Genomic DNA, 20,196 nt, shown 5'->3' on the forward strand with positions numbered 1-20,196 from the left:
CTCAAACTCATGTCCACTGAGTTGGTGATGCCGTCCAAACATCTCACCCTCTTCCCTGCCCTTCTTCTGCTGAATTCAAGATTTCCCAACATCAGGGTCTTTTCTAATGGGTCAGTTCTTTGCATCAGGAGGCCAACATATTGGAGTTTCAGCTTCAGCATCAGTCCTTCCAGTGAAAACTCAGGACTGATTTCCTTTAGGATAGACTGGTTGGATCTCCGTGCAGTTCAAGGGACTCTGAAGATTCTTCTCCAATACCACAGTTCAAAAGCATCAAGTCTTCAGTGCTCAGTCTTCTATATGGTCCAACTCACACATCCATGCATGACTACTGGAAAAACCACAGCTTTTACTAGATGGACCTTTGTCAGCAAAGCAGTGTCTCTGTTTTTTCATACACTGTCTAGGTTTGTCATAGCTTTTCTATGTCCATGGAACTCTCCAGGCAAGAATACTGGAGTGGGTTGCCATGCCCTTCTCCAGGCTATCTTCCCAACTCAGTGATTGAAGCTTCTTCTCTTATGTCTTCTGCCTTGGCCAGCAAGTTCTTTACCAGTAGTGGCACCTGGGAAGCCCATTTGTTAATTTTTGCTGTTATTTCCTTTAATATAGGAGCAAGCATCTTTTAGTTTCATGGCTGCAGTCACCATCTTCAGTGGTTTTGGAGCCCAAGAAAATAAAGTCTGTACAGTTTCCATTGTTTCCCACCTATTTGCTGTAAAGTGATGGGACCGGATGCCATGATCTTCGTTTTTTGAATGTTGAGTTTTAAGCCAGCTTTTTCACTCTCCTCTTTCATCTTCATCAAGAGTGTCTTTATTTCCTCTTCACTTTCTGACATAAGGGTAGTGTCATCTGCTTATCTGAGGTTATTAGTCTGTTTTATTTTTTAAATTCAACATCTAAGTGAGATCATGCAGTGTTTGTCTTTCTTGGTCTGACTCATTTCACTTAGCATATTGCCCTCAAGGTCCATCCATGTTGTTGCAAATGGCAAAATGCCATTCATTTTCATGGCTGTGTACTATTCCATTATGTGTATGTGGTGTGTGTGTGTGTGTGTGCGCGCGCCATGCCTTATTTATCCATTCATCCATTGATGGACACTTAGATTGCTTCCATATCTTAACAATTGTAAATAATTCTACTGTGAACATTGGGGTGCATGTATCTTTTCAAATTAGTGTTTTTGTTCTTTTCAGGTACATACCCAGGAATGAAATTGCTGGATCACATAGCTCAATGTATTTTTCTGAGAAACGTCCCTACTATTTTCCACAGTGACTGCACCAATTTACATTCCCATCAACAGTGCACAAAGATTCCCTTTTTGCCACATCCTTGGTACCATTTGTTATTTGTGTTCTTTTTGATGATAGCCATTCTCACAGGTATGAGGTGACATTTCATTGTGATTTTGGTTTGCATTTCCCTGATGGGTTAGTGATGTTGAACACCTTTTCATGTGCCTGTTAGCTGTCTGTATATCTCCTTTGGAAAAGTTTCTATTCAGTTTTTCTGCCCATTGTTAAAGTGTGTGTTTGTGTGTGTTTTTTTTTTTTTTTTTTTTTTTTACTGACACTGTGTTGTTGTTTTTTTTTGACCCTGTGTTTTTAAGCTATTTATATATGTTGGATATTAACCCCACATCAATCACTTGCAATATTTTCTCTCATTCAGTAGGTTCTTCTCACTTTTTTCAGTGGTTTCTTTTGTTATGCAGTGGCTCTTAGGTTTAATTAGGTCCCTGTGCTGTGTTAAGTAGCTTCAGTCATGTCTGACTCTCTGCCACTCTATGGACTGTAGCCCACCAGGCTCCTCTGTCCATGGAATTCTCCATGCAAGAATACTGGAGTGGGTTGCCATGCCCTTCTCCAAGGTATGTTCCCAACTCGGGGATTGAACCTTCTTCTCTTATGTATTCGGCCTTGGCAGGCAAGTTCTTTACCAGTAGTGCCACCTGGGAAGCCCATTTGTTTATTTTTGCTGTTATTTCGGTTACTATAGGAGATGGATCCAAAAACAAGGCTGTTGTGATTTATGTCAAAGAGTGTTCTGCCCATGTTTTCATGCAGAAGTTTTACATAATCAACCTTACACATCAGTCTTAAATCCATTTTGAGTTTGTTTTTGTATATAGTGTTAGATAATGTTCTAATTTCATTCTTTCACATGCAGCTGTCCAATTTTCCTAGCACCACTTACTGGAGAGAGTGTCTTTTCTCCGCTGTATACTGTATTCTTGCCTCCTTTGTTGTAGATTAATTGACCATAGGTGCATAGGTTTATTTCTATGATTTCTATCCTATTTCATTGATTTTTATGTCTGTTTTTGTGCCAGTACCATAGTGTTTTGATTCCTATAGCTTTGTAGTATAGTCTAAGTTCAAGAAGCTTGATTCCTCCAGTGCTGTTCTTTTTTTCTTTTTACTTTATTTGACAGAGCCTGGTCTTTGGTATGGCACATGGGATCTTTGATTTCATTGAGGCATGTGGGATCCTCAGGCATGGCATTCGGAACCCTCAGTTTTGGCACTTGGGGTCTTTTTAGATGTGGCATGCAGGGTCTTTACCTGCAGCCGCAGCATGTGAACTCTAAGTTGTGGCATGTGAATCTCAGTTGGAGCCTGCTAACTCTTAGTTGCTGCATGTGGAATCTAGTTCTCTGATCAGGGATCAAACCTGGGTCCCCTTTCTTTGAGAGAATGGAGTCTAAACCACTGGACCACCAGGGAAGTCCTTCCAAGGCTATTCTTTTTTCTATAGATGGTTTTGGCTATTTGGGGTCTTTTGTGTCCATGAAAATTTCTAGTTATGTGAAAAATGCCATTGGTAATTTGGTAGGGATTACATTGGATCTGTAGGTTGCCTTGGGTAGTATAGTTATCTTACAAAACTGATTCTTCCAATCCAAGAACATGGTATAATTTTCCATCTTGTGCTGTTATATTTCTCTCAATATCTTACAGTTTTCCAAGTACAGGTCTTTTACCTCCTTGAAGTGAAGTTGCTCAGTTGTGTCTGACTCTTTGCAACCCCATGGACTGAAGCCTACCAGACTCCTCGGTCCATGGAATTTTCCAGGCAAGAGTACTGGAGTGGATTGCCATTTCCTTCTCCAAGGGATCTTCCCAACCCAGGGATTGAACCCGGGTCTCCCTCATTGCAGGCAGATGCTTTACCATCTGACCCACCAGGGAAGCTTTACCTCCTTAGGTAGGTTTATTTCTGAGTAGTTTATTCTTTCGGATGCAGTTAAATGGGATTATTTAATGGTAAATGGGATAATATCCTGAAGTTATCTTTCTGCTTGTCACTGTTAGTGTACTGAAATATGAATCAACTTTTACATATTGATTTTGTATACTGTCACTTCACTGAATTCATCGGTGAGCTCTCGTAGTTTCTGGATGAAGAAGATGGGAGGTCTCTCGGCCAGAACAAAAGGGAACCTCAAGCTGCCATGGGCAGCCAAGGGGTGAAGGGGTGGTTGAGCATCTCTTAGGAGTATGCAGGGACAGCCAGAACATACAGAGAGGGAAGCGGGGCCTGGGGATTCAGCCATTGGCAGGGCGTGCCCTGCCACAATCCTGATAGCTGAGGAGGCAGCCGTGAGTGTTTGCGGGGTCCCAGACAGTCTAAAATGGAACTTGGCTTTTCAGGGATCTGAGGCATCCCTGGGTCACATAGGAGGCACTGAGTAGGGCTTCTGTCTATGGGAAACACTGGGCAATTCTATCTAGCTCACCTGAGCTGTCTCTAGAGACATTTAATTCAGGAGGTGTTTCAGCCCCCAGTTTGCAAGAATCGACAAGGAAGCCCCTCACTGATGATGGGAGGCTTCCAGCATGGAGTCAAGGTCCACTGGGAGATCAGTCCTTATGCAGACTTGCTGTGAGATACAGCCCACTTTCCCATAACCACATGGCAGGCTTAAGTGTCAGGAACCTCACCACCTCCTGTACCTCCCCTGAGTCCTCAGGACCCCGTGAGACAGGTGCCCCTAGGATTAGTTGGGAAGCAGAGGTCACAGTGGGTGAGCCAGGCAGCTGGGGATCAACAGCACCGAGGTGCCTGCTTTGGCATCTCCTCACCTGAGCCCTCTCTCTCATCCACTGGGCTGGGCTCCTGGGCCCCAGCTGGCTGATACCTCAAGGTCAGAGGCATTTCTGATTCTGGAAATCTCAGGAAAATCCTCAACCCCAGGAGCGGAGTTGGAGTGGAGGGCATTAACAGGGTGGACCGCCCATGTGAGTTGCCCTGCATGCCTGCCTCTTTGATGCTAGAGCATCAGGCCCCAGAGCAGGACGGCAACTGTCACAGCCTGGACACAGAGCCAGATGGAGGTCCCATGGATGGCGGTCTCAAGAAAGGGAGCCACACTGTGTGTGAAGGCTCAGGTGACTGCCCCCTGCCATGTGCCTGGGACTGCGGTGTGCAGAGCAAGGGCAGCCGGGGGTGGACATGGGCAGGCTGTGGAGCCCAGAAGATGATGGCCTGTCCTCCTCCTGTGTCCCTGGGACTTTAGCCAATTTCTCTACAGCCCCTACCCTGGGGTTCCCGCAGACCAATGGCAGGGCCCGGAGAGGGTCTGTGTGGGGGCTGGCTGCTTGGCCAGCAACAGTGCACAGAGGGCCGGGTGGCTGTACCCTTGACTATGGACCCCCCACCCTGGACGTGCCTGTGTTTGAGCCCAAGGTTGCCATGCACAACCCTCAAGTCAACCGTGAACACAGAGGAGGGGCTGACTTTGAGGGTCACACCTCTGTCTGTATGTGTCTGCCTGGCCCCAGGGCTCCAGGACCAGAATGCCATGCATGGTTTACACAAGGGCTGGGCCTGAAACTTCCCACCTGTGCACTAGTGTCATGGTGCCCACTGCCATGATGACCGTGGACCAGGAGGCTGGCACTCTGACTAGCCTGGGTGCAGCCGGCCCTTTATTAGGTCACTTAATGACTGTCTTGTGATGTCAGCCCCGAGCAAGCAGAGGCCTTTGGTGAGGGGCCAAGCACCCTTGTGAGCCTGGACTGCTCCTGGCCACTGTACTGTCCCTTTTCCAGGAAAGAGGGATGCACCGCAGTCCACATGGCTGTGGACAAGAAGGGCCCCGTGATGCACAGGGTGCCCGACTTCGGGGGGCTTTGCTTTCTTCCAAACACAGGGGCTCCAGCCCTCAGCTCAGGGAGCTGCACTCCTCCCTGTGGACCTTTCAGTTGCCCTGGCCTAGCCCGTGCCCACGGGCCACTGCAGCTTCAAGCTGCTGCTGGAAGAGAGCGCTTTCCTGGCTTTGAGTGGAAAGCGTTTGTTGAAGAGGCTGCACACCAATGTGGTGCCCTGCCTGACGGGAGCGGGCAGCCTCCTCCCCCTCCCCTTTCCCAGGAAGAGGTGGACCATCGTCAACAGTCACTGCTTTGTGTCCATCTTCTGGGAGGACGGCACTTGCATAGGCATCAGTGAGGGGCTCTTAGAGAACCTTTTGGAGAGGGTGGGCTCAGACAAGCTGTTTGAGACAGACTGTATGAAGAGCTTCATCCACCAGCTTAGCCTGTATGGATTCAGCAAAGCGTGCCAGGGTTTGCTCACCTCGCTCTGCCTGACCAACCTGCTCACAGAGGAGCCCCCTGTCTATCTCCTGAGCAAGGTAAAGGCAGGGGAGTACCTGCTGGGCCCTGGGGGCAGGGTGGGTGCCAACCTCAGAGCCGCCAGGGACGGTGGCAGGTCTGCCGGGAAAGCTATGTGTAAAGATAGGACTGGGGACCAGCGTATGGTCCCTGGGTGGAAGCAGGTGGGGAGAGGGGTTTGTGTGCCTCTATGACTCCCTCATGGCTCAGACCTGAAATAATCCACCTGTAAGGAGGAAGACCTGGGATCTATCACTGGGTTGAGAAGATCCCCTGGAGCAGGGCAGAGCAACCCACTCCTGTATTCTTGCCACGAGAATCCCCATGGACAGAGGAGCCTGGTGAGCTATTGTCCATGGGGTCGCAAAGAGTCACACATGACTTAGTGACTAAGCACATGACGCACATAGCTGTGGAACAGAAGTCTAGTGCAGGGAACACAGGCCCTTTCCTGGGAAGTGTCCTGGTCAGCCGAGGAAGTGCAGGCCAGGGATCAACAGCTGCAGAGAAAGCAGAGAAGCTTCTGCAGTCTGCCCGCTGCAAATGTCGAGTCCCCTCTCTGGGTCTTGTATCAATACTCTTGGGCCACTCTGAGTCATTTTCCAAGTGCGAGAGTCAATGTTGAGTTCATGAGTGTTGAGGATAGGCAAGCTGGGACAGTGCCTCCTGTGGGACAGGGTCCCACTTTCTCCATGAGGCCTGGGAATGGCTGGGTGGGAGCATCCAGGGGCCTAGCCGGGCAGGTGCTGGATTCAGTAAGTCTTGTGAGACTCGGACTTTGCTATTCTCTCTCTCTCTCTCTCTCTCTCAGTGAACCCCCGTTACAGTTCTGCTGCAATTCCCTGATTAAGAGAGACAGCTCACACCTCCTGGGGCAGATGAAGAGGAGAGAGGGCATAAGTCTGCATCTCGGCAGGTGGAGGTCAGGAGGACAGCCCTGGGCATCGTTCCTGCACCAAACACCACACAGACACAGGACGGCCTTTCCCCTTGGCCTGAGGGTGCCCACGGGACTGCAAGCCACCTGGATCTTACCCCTGCCACCGCCATGGCCAGGACCTATGCCGTCCCTGCTGCTGGTCCGGGGACAGCAGCCACACCCCTCTTGATGGGTCCTGATGCCTGGCAGCCCTAGGGGACACAGACTCCAGTCTCAATAGTCCCTGTCCTGAGGAGGTGGCCCTGCCCATCGAGAGCCTGTGGCTCTGCTTCACCTGGCCTCCTGCCCAGATGGCTCCTTCTGTGATGGTGGTGGGCCCCACCACTGTGCCCACCCAGATCTTCAGCCTGCCCCCTGGCAGTTCCCAGTGGCCACGCTGGTGCTTCTGTGCACTTCCTTGATGCACATCGTGGCTCAGCCCCAGAACCCCTTCTGTTACTGCTCAGGTAGCCCCTCTTTCCCATAATCTCCAGCCATTCTTTCCCGTAATCCCCACCCCCTTCAGGTGCGTCCCCAGAGGACGCCAAATATACACCCTATTCAGAGAGGTAGAGGCAGCCCTGTGGTCAGAACACTGCACGGCAATAAAGCGCTTGATAACATGAGGAATTTCCCACCCAGCCCACGTCTTCAGTGCCTCCATCCTGGGCCTGGCTGATCATTTTGAGTCCCCTCAGGCAGCTGCTTGCCCTTGAAGGCAAAATAGATAGCCAGCCACCCTCAGCACAGTGCGTGCACCTCATATACAGCTGGGGAAGCCCTTCAGATGCTCTGGACCCACTCATTTAAAAGACACATCAAGGGCTTGACAAGAGCCTGGTGGAGTGACTTCACAGGTACAGGGACACTGTCCATCCAGCAGGCTACTCACCTGACAGAAGAGGAGAAATTAGGCCTCCCCTTCTTGGGGGCCCCAAAAGAGTCCTTACTGTCCTGAGATGCACAGGGCTGGAGCCTGTGGTCTCTGCCCGAGGCCTGCAGGTGTTCAGTTTGGGGGCTCGCTGGTGTCTGGACAGCAGGCTTGAGGCTTGGCTTCATTGCAGGGTCTGCACCTGGTGACATTTTCTTGTTTCTCTTTTCTTTTCCCTTTTCAGCTGAGCACTCCGAGGGTGTGACACATCAGCACACTTTGCTTGCTGGGGTGTCCAGTTTATAATGCAGTTTCTCTTAAAAGACTGTTTGTCCTGAGGAGCATAGCAAATAGCCCTCCAGGGTCGTGCTGCAGAGGCAATGGCTCCAAAGTCAGGGGAGGGGAGAGCGCACACAGCAGATTACCGGAACCGGAAGGCTGGGTCTCCCTTGTTAGCAGTCTGCCACAGGCAGAGGAGGCCCCTGAGAAGTGACACAGGGCGATGCAGCCCAGGGCTCTGTCAGCCTCAGCACTGAGCTGCTGTGACGCCCGACCGGGCTGCTCAATTCCAATCCAAAATGCAGCCCCTTATGAAGGTTCACAGCCTGGGGAAATGCTTAAATTTCAGAAGGTTTCATTGGCTTTTCTGTCTTGACATCCATATGCCATATGTGACCTGGAATCACATGCAGACGCTGCTACTTAAAGACCACGTCCCCAGAAACCTCAGCATGTGTGGCACCTGCTTACCTTTAAATCTATAGAGAAAGGGGAGACGTGCAGATTGCAATCACAAGTCATCTGCTTGTCACAAAAAGCAACTTTTATTTACAAAGTCAAGACTGCCTGATATCAAAAGAGACCCATGTGGTACTTCACCCCCACCACTTCAGTCCTTGGTAGATTTTGACTGATGTCTGCAGAGTGAAGTGGCTAAGCACACATCCTCCTGGGCCAGGCAGAAGTGGCAGCCTGAGGTCACACAGGATTGCAGGGAGGGAGCATGGTCTTGATGAACTGGCCCTGGACAATCAAACTGTCCAAGCCCCACACATGCCCAGGTCACCAGCGAGGCCAGGCAGCTCCAGAGGCACAGGTTTAATTCAGTCCCCAGGGCCGAACAGGTGACAGTGTCTAGGAGAGTGGAAATGCAATTTAACCAGACAGGGTGTCTCAGAGAGGGGGCCTGCCTCACAAGGGCTCCAACTAGGTAACGGTGACCCTGGAGGCCCAACCAGGAAGACCCTGGGGAGCCAGTGATCCATGGCCAACTCACTTCCTACCAGCTTTGCCCGAGCCTCCCTCGGCCCAGTGTTCATCTTGGGTCCTCAGTGGCCCCTTCTTCCCCTGTGCTCCTTTGCTCTGTCCCTTCACAAAGGGAGGTGCCATGGCCAGACATGGATGAGGTGGGGAGGCTGGAAGAGGCTGATTTCTGGATGACAGAAACAAGGCTTAGCCTGTGGTGAGCAAAGCTGGCAGTGCTCTGGATTGCCAGGTCTCTGCAGGAGGAACCGCCTGGGACTCCCTGGGAACTGTCAAGAACCAAGGCCCTGGGATGACTTGAGCTACAAACTGCCAGGGGAGGGTGATGAGTCCCCACGGCCTGTGTCTTGTGAATGCCCGACCCCACAAGCAAGGCCTGTGACTGGGCAGCAAGGTGCTCAGCCATCTGCTGAGCCTCTGGAAAGGAAGGGAAGGTCCCCATCTCCAGGGTCTGAGGTCATGGCCAGGGGGCCTCCCAAGGCCCAATGCAAACCCCTCAGATGATGAGCTCTGCATGCCCCCACCCTCAGCAAACCTGGGGATGCTCAAGCCTCACTCAGGCAGCACCTCCAGCCTCTGAGCGTTGCTCTGGGGAGTTGTAGAGGGGAGACGGCAGCCAGGCTATCGTGGAGGCTGGGCCGAACTGCAGTTGGCCCTCAGAGGCCCCAGGGGCAGGGCAGGGCAGCGACCCACCCTCCTCCTGAACATCTCTCCTTCCTGGGGGAAGAGTCTAAAGTCGCCCGACCAGTGGGGACTCTGAACCCACGACTCACAAGTTGTGGCCCCCGAGTGACCCTCTGGCCACTCTGCACAAGAAGGGCTCATGGCGGGGGTGGGGGGGGCATCCATGCAGACCAGCCGAAGAGAACCACCAGGAGACAACCCTGGGGATGCCCCAGAGAGGAGAAGTGTGAAGTCACTATGAGCGGCCAAGGCCATCTCCAGGCTGCTGAGTTCTTGCTAACTCACCTGCCGCTGCCCACACTCTTCAGCTAAAACATCATTTATACAAAAATTTCCAAAGTGTGGTGACACTGAGGGGCCCTGGTGGGAAGGTGAGTGGATCCCGGTGCTCCCCCAAGGTCATGGGCACCCCCCATCCAGCATCTGTGCTAGGACTGCAGCCTTCTCTCAAAGGTTAACGAGGTGCCCTCCTGAGAGAGGACAATGGGGTCCAGTCACCCCGGAACAGAGGATCCTATGAAACACAACTCCAGCCCAACTGGGACTCCTGGGGACCCCGGTCTGGGCTGTCAGGCTGAGTCTCCACACCGCCCCCCCCCCCCCACTTTGTCAGTTAACTCAGGGAGTCATAGGCTTGGTCTTTGGGGCCAGTCTCAGGTGGGCAGAGGGAGGGGCCCATGTGCTGTGGAGACTCGAGGTGAGGACCAGAGGAGACTGAGGGTCCCCAGGGGGTGCACGTGCAGCCCTGCTGACAGCCCTGGATGACTGTTGGGCGTGGTGTCCAGATGTAATGTCACTGATCCCGCTGGGAGGGGAGAGGTGAGGGCCTGGGTCAGGTGCCCGGGTTCAGGTCAGCAGAGTGAAGGAACCCAGCTATGCTAGGAGTCAAGGTAGAACCCTGAGGGGGGCTCTGGGGCCCCAGGACATCCAGGTCAACACTGCTCTCAGCCCTGGGAGACCACGGCAGGGTTGTAGGAATGAGCCCCCTACTCCCGCTTGCTTCTCAGGGGTCCTGGCTAGGGAGGGCCTGGTTCTAAGGGGAGCAAGGTCAGGGACAGAGGATGGTGCTCAGACCTGCTGAGAGTCAAAGTGAAGAGCAGAAGGAGAGTGGAACTGAGACCTCACATGTGAGGTGGGGACTCAGGAAGACAATTTCCCAGGTCCTGCGGGGTGTCAAGTTGAGGATCCTAGGAGGGACTAGGGGACCATGGACCCCAATCAGAGGGCACCTCAGAGAAACCCATCTCCGTTGTCAGTCCAGGGCAACAGTGGAATAGAATGAGTGAAACAGGCATGGTCGGATTTCCTGACATCCGTGTCTTCGAGAGATTGGGGCCCTGGTATAAGGGACAAGGCTTCAGTTGGGGAGAGGCATGAATCCAGGTCCTGCCCGGGGGCAAGGTGAGGTGCCTGAGGAGAACTGAGAGGACCCTGAGGGAGGATTGATGGAACCCGAGAGATCCCTGCCCCTGAAGTCATACGTGGGAGCCCTTGAGGTGAGAAGAGCACACTAGGCCCGTCTGCCTTCCTCACATGCAGGTCTCAGAGAGACTGGGGGCCTCATGAGAGAGGGAGGGCCTCAAAATGGAGGACAGGATAATCCTGCATCCTGCCTGGAGCCCAGCCTCCATGAGAGGAAGGAATGAGGCAGTTAGACCCTAACATGAGGAGGGATCCTCGCCTTTGATGGGGGTCTTGGAGGCCGCAGAGTGGGGCGAACAGGGTGAGCAGTTTCTTGACCTCTGGCTTAGGGACCTCGAGACCTGAGGTGATCAGGCGGAAGGCTGAGGCTTCAGGTCCACAGAGGGTGGGCTTCCCCGACCCCGAGGGAGGACTGAGCAGACCCCCACCTCTGTGGTTAGTGCTGGAAGGACAGGCAGGATGTCAGGAGGAGCTGAGGGCCTACGGGAGGCCCTGAGCAGGTGTGGCCACATGTGGGGCTCTTTTGCACTTTCTGTTCTTTTTCTGAGTTTCTATGCAGGCCCCCAGAGGGAAGGGACCAGGTTGTGCCACGGGAAAGGTGAACATTACAAGGGAACCCCAAGGAGACCTCCCACCGCACAACTGGGAGGACCTCACAGAGTCCACCCCTTGTACCATCCCAGAACGCTCAGGGCTATGCCACAGGATACTGCTGAGGTGCCCCCTCCATGTCTCTCACAGGAACCAGAAGGCAAAGGCAGAAGTCTGAGGCCCATGTCCTGAGGTCAGAGAGTAGGGGAGGTCCAGCCAGTGCTAGGAGTCAAGTAAGGAGGGTGTCCTAAGTGTGCAACAGGGCTTCCCTTCCCAGAATAGAGGGGACCCCACAAGGGCCTAACCCTCACACCTTGTCAGCCCCAGAAATCTTGGACTGTGCTGTCTGCACCCTGGGGAGCCACCTCACATCCTCCTTCAGGCAGCCAGGGGACTGGTCGCCCCAGAGGCATGCCCCTGTGAGGTCTGAAAGCACCCCTCAAGGGAAGACCTGTAAGTGGTCTGTGTCAGACCACTAAGGATGCATTTCTCAGCCGAGGCCACTCACAACCCCTCTCTCCCCCAGGCCCATCATCCCCATCTATTCCCCTGCCTCACTCCTGTCTGTGGTTTGATCCCAGGCATCACACTCGTGGTCAGGATGACTGAGCTGAGCAAGCCCAAGGAAGACCTTTAGGATCCAGGCGAGGCCCAGGGCCCGGTGAATGTGCAGCTCTTGGGGGCTGAGGCGGGGGAGGCTGCATCCACCTCAACCTCCTCGCTCCCAGTCTCCTCCTTGCTCCTGCAGACAGAGGATGAGATGGTTGGATGGCATCACCGACTCAATGGAAATGGGTTTGGGTGGACTCCAGGAGTTGGTGATGGACAGGGAGGCCTGGCGTGCTGTGGTTCACAGGGTCGTAGAGTCGGACATGACTGAGCGACTGAACTGAACTGAACTGACACAAATTTTAAAAGGAGGTTTCTCTTAAAATACTGTGTTGCCATAATGACACCTGGTTCCACCTGAAGTTGACTATTCTCAAACCTTGAGTTAACCAATGCATTTTTCTTATGGAAATGCTTGTCTCAAGCTGTATTAACATACTATGCATTTACCCCAGACTCTAATGGCTCAGAACTGACTTGACAAACCATTATGTTATACTCAGACATTGTTCCCCTAACCTATGTAAACGAAACTATTTGTATGGTGATCTGCCCTTCTACAAGATTCAAGTCAATCGCTTTATGGCCTGGGATGACTCCTCTGGTGCCAAGAGTATCCCAAAATACATCTTATGGATGAGAGGCCTGGTGCCATTCTGAGTTTTAAGACATTCCTTTCTTTCATTAACAGACTGCTAGTGACTATATAACATCCAGCTAAAAACTAGCAGGGGCGAACTCTGTCTGCCGCCTTCAGATGCCTATGTCAGAAGCTTTCTCTATCTCGTTTATACTTTGATAAAACTTTATTACACAAAAGCTCTGAGCGATCAAGCCTTGTCTCTGGCCCCGGATTGAATTCTCCTCCGGAGGCCAAGAATCCCAGAGTCTTTTCATGGGTCAGCAACAACCTTTCAACCTGTTACTCCATCCTGATGGCGCTCTTTTCAGTCATGGTCCCAGTCGAAACCCCTGAGTCAAAGGAAGAGCAGGGAGAATCCTCAGATTATAAGTGTGCCCTCTGTGAGCAGGTCAAGAACAAGCCCAATCCCTGAGCTGCCAGATCCCTAGGGACACTCAAAAGCACTCTTTTGTAATCAAAATAGATTTCTGGCTCTAATAAAGTAAAGCAAAACTCCAGTGGAGATAATAAACAATCAAACAAGAACTGCGAGTCTGTGTTCTTTCTATCTGTCCATTGTATTCACACATGGCACAAGATGAGCCAGAAAAGGCTGGAAGCCCACGCCCCATGGAGGCTTTGGTCCAGTTCCCACGGTCCCTTTTCATTTGAAACAGCAGCATTTCACAGATTCATCCAAGCATCTGACTCATGAGCCGAGTGCTGAGGCAAGCCCAGGACGGACAGGTCCCTGGGCCTTGCCTGCCACTCAGCAGACGGCCCAACTGGGCTCCCGACCTTTGGGGTGTCACCTTCCATGAGTCATGCACCCTGAAGCAGAAGAGATCCTCAAGTGTCCCCCAACGATGCCACAAGTTTCTGATCAGCAGCTGAGTGTCCCAGCTCCCTATCCAGGGGCCTCCCCAGGAGACTCACTGGAAAGCAGGGTCACGCCAGCCGCCAAGTGCCTTGCAAACACATTACCCCAAACCCAAAGACAAGTACAAGGTTTCCACAAGGTGAACACCAGCCCTAGTCGCTCTGCCCTCACAGCTGTATTTAGGAGCCTCTCTTTGGGCGTGAGGCAGCCAGGCACTGTGTCCAACACACATGGTTTGAGAGCCAAGGGACACTTTACAGTAGGACAAGGGTCACGTGCAAGGATAACCAGTGGCCTGTTTCTGGGCCTGTGGGCCTCTCTGCCTGCCAATGTGCAGCCCTGCCCCCAGCCTTCCCCCATCACCCCCTGGTCATTGTTCCAACATCCAGGACTTTGGACCAGAACAGAGAGGGAAAAACACTAACCTGTTTCCACAACACATTTCTCTCAACCACCCAGATCCAGCAGGGCCAAAACAACTGGCAACGCCATCAATTCATAAAGGTCAAAGTCCCAGAGACTCTCACTGATTCCAGAGCAGCATCACATGAGGGGAGTCCCTGCCCCCAGCCCCGCGCCAAGTGGGCACCACAGCACAGGGCCGATTCAGACAGAACCAGATGGGCAAGTCCGAGCACAATGGTGACTGCATGTTATCAGCATGTCTGGTCTCTCGGTCACTTTCCTCTTGAGAGCCCAGTCTGGACAGGCCTCCTGCCCAAAGAGGATCAGGTGCTGGAGGATGTTCACCTGGAAGATGTCCTTCCTGCCCCTCCCATCGATGGGCTGCAGCAGCCAGCGGGGTTGGCAAGCGCAGTCATGTACTTCTGTTGCAGGTAGGGTAGCAGGCCTTGATTCTCCAGCTCCTCCACCTAGTCGGGACCTAGGTTTTCTAGGCACAGCAAAATGCCCCCGATGACCACGAGATGTGTGCAAAGACAGGACACAGAATGAGAAGAAGGTCATTCAAAGTTGCACCTGCTTGAGACTAAGACCGTATCATGGAGGGAACCCGAGGTGAACTGGGTCCTCTGGCTGAGCATTTCAGACGGGCTCACCTCGGCAAAGGGAACTCACGGCGAGGCCAAGCGAGGGAGGGAGCAAAATGAAAGGGAGAGGCCTGGTGCCCCATGAACCCACCAGGCCACGGACAACTCTCAGTCTGCCCACTGCAGGCCACAGGGACAGAGCAGGAGGGCCCCAGCGGGGGCCAGCAGATATCAGGTCCCCAAGGGATTTACCAGCAGACAGGTGTTGCTGTGGGGCCTCACCCCTGGGGAGTCAGGGGACTTGCTTAGGCCCTGCTTCAGGCAGTGTGGGTATGGAACCCAGGCTGGGTGCTTTACTGCCTCTCACGGTCTCTGCCGGGCACACAGACACACGTGGGGACACAGACACACAGACAAGTGCCACGTGCAGACCTGGACCCACCTCTGCCTCAAGCACAAACGGGGACTGAGGCCCAGAGTGGTGATCAGGCACCTCGGGCAGCTGGTTCCCAGCCCAGGGACCCTTGCTGTCCCTCTGAAGAAACCTCAGCCGCCATGCCCAACCTCATAAACTAGTTCAACAGAAAACAAACAAGCACAATCCGGCCAAGATCCAGGGCAGTGCTGGGGGCCATGCGGGCAGCAGGAGGCAGGGCATCACTTACCCATGATCACTCCATGACTGAACTTTACCCCGTCCTGCAGCAAGGCCTGGATCTGGGTGGGGCTCATCCCCAGCCTCTGCTCCAGCAGCTCCCGCCAGGCCGCATCCTCCCAGTCCCGGTGTGCCATGTGGACGGTGCTGGTGGCCACGTAGCATGGGCTGCCACGGCATCTCCATCTCCAGGGTCTTGACACCGTTTAAGACAAAACCTGCATAGGCCCGTCAGAAGAGCAGACAGCCGAACTTCATCTCCCAGGGCTCCCAGGTCTTCATGTGGCTGCAGAAACACAAAACCACAAAGGTCAGGAGTGTGATTCAGTGGCCTGCAAGCTCACAGCCCTGGGCTGGAACTCAGCCCCACGAGCCTGAGCATCCTCCAAATCTGCTGACACAGAAAGCATGGGTTGGAGAGAAGGCTGGCTCTTTCCATCTGTCTCCACGCAGTCCACTGATAGCAGGGTGGCAACCCAGAGGACCCATCCATCCCATGCAGTCTGTGGGGAGGTCAGCAAGGAGGGTGGGACAGCGGGAGAAAGGCATGAGGTGAATTCCAAGACAGAGGGCCCTGAAACCCTGAGAGCACTGAGGAGGGAGGGCAAGCCCCTGGCTTCACAGCCCAGAGGCCAGGCTCTGGTCCTCTCCCAGCACAGACAGGCATTGTCCTGGGCTTGGCTTCCCCCACTCCCTGCCACCACCCCACCTTTCAGCTCTGCGGCCCCATCATTGCCCATGCTCTGCAGATCCCCCGTCTTAGCCCAGGGATGATGAGGGCAGATCTATGCTAACCAATGTGGACTCGGCCATGGGGCACCCTGGACCTCAAAAGCCCTGCTAGGTGTCTTCCCTGTAACTTTGGGAGCCACTTTCCACCCAGTCCTTCCCATACCACTGCCTCCACTGTCAGCAGATGTCCCGGGCCCTGCCCAGAGCCTAGAGAAAGAACAAAGAAGAGCAGGAACTCCTGAGATGGGTGCACTCCATGTCACCACCAGGGCCTAGGATGGCACCATGCAGGGATCACAGAATTCAGACTTCAAATAATCCACTAGGTTATCGTCACCTTGTTCGATGGCTGAGGAGGCACGGAGGCATAGATATGTAGCCCATGACTTCAGGGGACTTGAACACACGCACCACCATTCTCACTTCTTTCCCTGTACCTGGAGGGGGGTGGTCCCTGCTCACTGGAGGCGGGTGGAGGCAGAGGAGCAGAGCTGTGAGCCTGAACGTCAGCAGGGTCTCAGCACCTTGCAAGGGGCCTCCGTTTCCACATGGCTGTGAGGATGGGGACAAGGTCCCAAGGGCACCCTGTTCAGGGCCTTCTGGGCCTTTTCCTCCCCGAGCACAGCAGAGCCACAGTTCTCACAGGCCCACGAGGCCCTACGTGATCTAGCTCCTACCCTGGTGGCCTGCTCTTCTCGACCCTGGGTTCACCCCCAGTGGCCACAAAGGCCATCTTTCCATCCTTGGAACATTCCAGTGTGTTCCTTCCTCAGAGCCTTTGTAGGGTATGAGGACTCACATCGTGTACCCTCAGAGTCAGGTGCTGGAGTCCCAATCCCAAATACCTTGGCGTGACCTTACAGACAAAGGAAAGTTCTTCACAGAGCTGATGGAGGTCAAGTGAGCACAATAAGGATGGACCCTCCTCTAACAGTAGAGCTGTCCCCATATAAAGGGCACATTTAAAGACAGACAGGCACACGAGGGAACTGGGGTGAAGAGGAAGGCAGAGCTCTCCAAGCCCAGACACACCCACCAAGGCCAGCAATGCCCTGGAAGAGATGGAGGAGAGATGGGAGAGACGCTCCACAGCCTTGATGAGAGCCAACATCAGCCAACACCTCGACCTTGGCTGCCGGGCTTCCTGAACCAACACGGATCCTAGTATGAGCCACCCAGTGTGATCCGGATGTGACTGCCAGCAAATGAAGCCAGAGGGTCAGCCCTGTCCGGACATCTCTCTGCAGGGGCAAGTGGGGAGTGGGGGGATGGCTTCTCCACTCCCAGCACCTCGGGCACACTCTTCCACGTCTGCGCATCTTCATGTGTCTGTTTACACCTGCCAGTGTCAGGGGTCCCACAAGTTACTGATGCTTCCCTCTTGATGGAAGGGAAGGGAGAGCTCATTCTGCCAATACAGCCACTCGACATGACCACACACTCATTGAAAAACCATGCAGGAGGTGGCCCAGGGCACATGGCACACACCCGAGGTGCTGACACACACCAGCAAATGGCCTCCCACAAAGGCTTCCCCTGTTTCCACTCCACCAACCACAGGCTAGGGTGTCATGGCCTCATGCACTGGCTGGCCCTGAGCATCATCATTCGGTTGAACGTTTGCCCACCTGCTGGGTGACAAAGGGTCACACTCTTCACCAGGTCTGGCTTGGTTACAAAGGACCTGGCTGGCGCCGGGGCTTGGCCATTGCTGTGTCTTCTACTGGGGTATGTGACTGGATCCCAGGCTTGCCCAGTGGCCAGCATTCAGTTTCTCAGCCAACCCAACCCCTTCCTCCAGAGAGCCTCCAAATCTCACCTGTGTGGGTGGAATCCCTGAGCAAGAAGTGGCTGCAAGCACTCCTACAGCCTGAAGCAGTGGGTGCCTGCTTGGTGGCCAGAGGAGAAAACACTCTTCTGCCTGCTTGACTGGGCATCTTCACCTGCACGAGGACCAGAGCAACAGGGAGAAAGTCACCAGTGACAATACAGCAATCTTGGACAACAGCTACCACGGTCTTCTCCTTGGCAGGGGCCTCAAGCCACGGGTTTCCAGGAGGGCCCAACTGATGAGAAACACACGAGCAGGTTCCCTCAGGGTGGGTTCTGCTCATCACAGCAGCTTGCCTGTCCTCATGTGGCTGGGACAGGGACCCCACGATGTCTCAGTCCATAGCACATAAGCCCATCTCCCAGGAGTGATTGTGATTTACAGCCCAGGAGACCCTGCAATACAGGAGAAAACAACTGCTTCCCTCACCCTGCCACTCTGGAAGGATCCAGGGGCCGCCACAGTCAGTGGGCTGCCCTCCATGGACTCGTGGTTGGGCCCCACCAGGAGGGGAACTGGGGACAAGCAGCTGAGCCCTGCAGGGTCAAGCTTGGGTCGGGACGACTCGCAGCGGGAGGGTGGGCCTTGTGTGAGGTCATAGTCCAGGGGCAGGGTAGGAGGCTGGAGGGCAAGTCTGCTGGCATCTTCCCATGTGGCCCAGGGCATCACTGGGATGCACACGTGGAAAGAAAGCGGGCAGGGACTGTGGCCCTGGAGGGGCCCAGACGGTCTGCCTCGGCCCCCTGGCAAGCACTCCTTGTCCCAGAGCCCGGAAACCCCCGCCTGGAGGTATCATCTATATATGAGGCAGGCTCCGCCTTCCTGCAAGCAGAGAGAGTCACAACCGCTTTGGGATGGCTGGGCTGCGGCCACCAGGCAGGACAGTGATCTGCCACTGGGACCGAGACAGCTGACAGCACCGGCTGGCCTCAGTCGCATCGTGCCCACAAACACTGACGCCCATCATTTCCAGTGTATATGGCTTCCCTTACTCACGTAGGCACGCAGGTACGTAGGCACGCAGGCACGCAGTTACATAGACACGCACGTAGGAACAAAGGTGCATTCCCTCACTGGCCCTGTCTGCTAGGAGACAAACTAAGATCCGCCAAGCTCTGAGGCACCTGGAAGGTCAGACGGGGAGGAGCCTCGAGACCAGGGGCCTGGAGTGGGACCCGGAGGAGGACCAGGAAGTGAGCAGCCGAGTGGAAGAGAGGGGAGGAGGTGGGAGGAGCAGTGTGGGAGGAAGAGTGTGGGAAAGACCGGGGTGAGGTGGAGCTTCTGGAGAAATACTTGGGGCTGGGGTGGGGCGGGGTGGAGCAGAGCTGGACTGGGAAGGAAAGGGGCTGGGGCTGGGCTGGGGTGGGGTGGGACTGGGGTGAGGCTCCTGCCGGGCTGTGGGTGGGGTGGAGCCATCAGAGGCAGGCGTGGCTGCAAAGATGGAGCTGTTTGCCTGGGAAACCCACGGAGAGTGGGCCTGTCCAGCTTCATGGCAGAGGCCAGGCTGTGCCCTTTTGAGTCCTTGCCATAGGTGTCCAGTCTGCGAGAATCGGCGAGAGTCAAAGTGACCATGACCCAGTGTCTTCAGCGACTGCACCTGAACTTCAGAGTGGACCCCAGGGGCCAGGGAAGCGGAGAGAGGCACGACCTCTGGGCAAAGTTCCCCATCGCTGGGCTGAGGCTGGCTCCCCTCCAAGCCACCCTGGGACTGCTGGCCCGGTGCTGAGCAAGTCTATCTGTTTTTTTGCAGAGGCAAAAGAAAATCCTCAATGTGTTTCCTGCTGCCCCTGGGATCTGAGATGTCTCAGAGAAAGGCAGCTTTGCCTTCAGAACTGTTTCCTGAACTCTTCCTTTCGTCTAGGAGCTCAGCTCACCCAGGGCAACCATCTGACTCTGTTCCTATCCACCGCCCTGCCAGCTGTGTCCCTGCCTCCCAAGTGCCTGATCACGGTAAATTCTCCTCTTCCTGTCCCCACTGCTACTAGCTGAACTCAGGCCTCATGGGCCAGGGTGGTGCTGTCAACCTAGGCCCCCCACCAGCCTGGAAACCTGTCTCTCCATCTCCAGCTGGTGTTGTACACACCATTGATTCTGTGTCACACTGCATGCACATCTGTCCTCAACCCCGGATGGAAACCACAGTTGAGCCCTCTCCTGTTTAAGCCCCAACCTGACTGTGGTGCCCTGGGGAGCTTCCTGTGGTCCCAGGTCTCCTTCCTCATCGCCCAGCACTCTGGGTGGCTGTGCTGGCCCTGGGCTCTGTGCAGAGCACATCCAGGACCCCACAGTTCAGCTCGTGCAGTTCCTGCCCCTAGACCGCTGGCTCCTCTTGTCCTGACAACCCTCTGTCCTCCTTCCAGGCACAACCGTAACATACATTTTCTGTCTGCCCGAGTGTCCCTTGCTCTCATCTGGTAGTTCTGGGGCGCCCTGCATCTTCCTGCTGATGCCTTTGCCCCCCTCTTCCACCCAGGCTGTGGCTGCTGTGCACCAGTCTGGACCCC

The 20,196-nt window shown here is 54.3% G+C and overlaps 1 pseudogene; it reads right to left on the reverse strand.

Annotated features, from left to right (window-relative positions):
- The window catches only part of LOC122690380, a 60,630-nt pseudogene extending 45,243 nt beyond the window's left edge, over window positions 1–15,387 (reverse strand).
- Window positions 15,388–20,196: the final 4,809 nt, after the last annotated feature.

The sequence above is a fragment of the Cervus elaphus genome, chromosome X, assembly GCF_910594005.1.
Source record: "Cervus elaphus chromosome X, mCerEla1.1, whole genome shotgun sequence".
NCBI classification, from domain to species: domain Eukaryota; kingdom Metazoa; phylum Chordata; class Mammalia; order Artiodactyla; family Cervidae; genus Cervus; species Cervus elaphus.